At 45.9% G+C, this 850-nt stretch overlaps 1 pseudogene across 1 annotated transcript; it reads left to right on the top strand.

Annotated features, from left to right (window-relative positions):
* On the top strand, nt 1-537 carry LOC149119654 (large ribosomal subunit protein uL23 pseudogene; annotated as a pseudogene). Its single transcript, XR_016227718.1, has one exon. The product of XR_016227718.1 is annotated as a large ribosomal subunit protein uL23 pseudogene (transcript).
* Nucleotides 538-850: the final 313 nt, after the last annotated feature.

Here is an 850-nt window from a genome sequence, read left to right as displayed (position 1 = left end):
AGGCTTTTCACCAAGATGGCGCCGAAGGCAAAGAAGGAAGCTCCTGCCCCTCCTAAAGTCGAAGCCAAAGCGAAGGCCTTGAAGGTCAAGAAGGCAGTGCTGAAAGGCGTCCACAGCCACAAGAAGAAGAAGATCCGCACGTCCCCCACCTTCCGGCGGCCCAAGACACTATGCCTCCGACGGCAGCCCAAATACCTTCAGAAGAGCGCCCCCAGGAGAAACAAGCTTGACCACTATGCCATCATCAAGTTCCCCCTGACCACGGAGTCGGCCGTGAAGAAGATAGAAGACAACAACACACTGGTGTTCATTGTGGATGTCAAGGCCAACAAGCACCAGATCAAACAAGCTGTGAAGAAACTCTATGACACTGATGTGGCCAAAGTCAACACCCTGATCAGACCTGACGGAGAGAAGAAGGCGTATGTGCGGCTGGCTCCGGACTATGATGCTCTGGACGTTGCCAACAAAATTGGGATCATCTGAACGGAGTCCAGCTGGCTAATTCTAAATATATGTTTTTTTCACCATAAAAAAAAAATAATACTATGGGAAGAAAAGGCAGGAGGAAGAATGAGGAGGAGAATTTTAACTGTCTATGGTGTCAAATGCTATGTTAGCCACATCGAGATGCTATCTCACATTTTTGTTCATTTCTACAGGCAGCATGCTGGTCCAGTATTTTTTCCAGTATCTTTAAGATGAGTCTTTTATCAGAGCTTCCCATATTAAAAGAAAATGGCTAATTAAAAAGACCCAAGGTGGCTAAAGATGGAATAAAATAATGGCATGTAGGACAAGTGTTGGTGAAATATTGGGTTTCAGAAGGTGAAACACTGGTAGTAGATTG

Source organism: Oryctolagus cuniculus, chromosome X (genome assembly GCF_051225735.1).
Source record: "Oryctolagus cuniculus isolate XC-2025 breed Fujian yellow rabbit chromosome X, ASM5122573v1, whole genome shotgun sequence".
Classification (NCBI taxonomy): Eukaryota; Metazoa; Chordata; class Mammalia; order Lagomorpha; family Leporidae; genus Oryctolagus; species Oryctolagus cuniculus.
The sequence above is the reverse complement of the archived record's forward strand: the minus strand, read 5'-3'. Positions and strand labels throughout refer to the sequence as shown.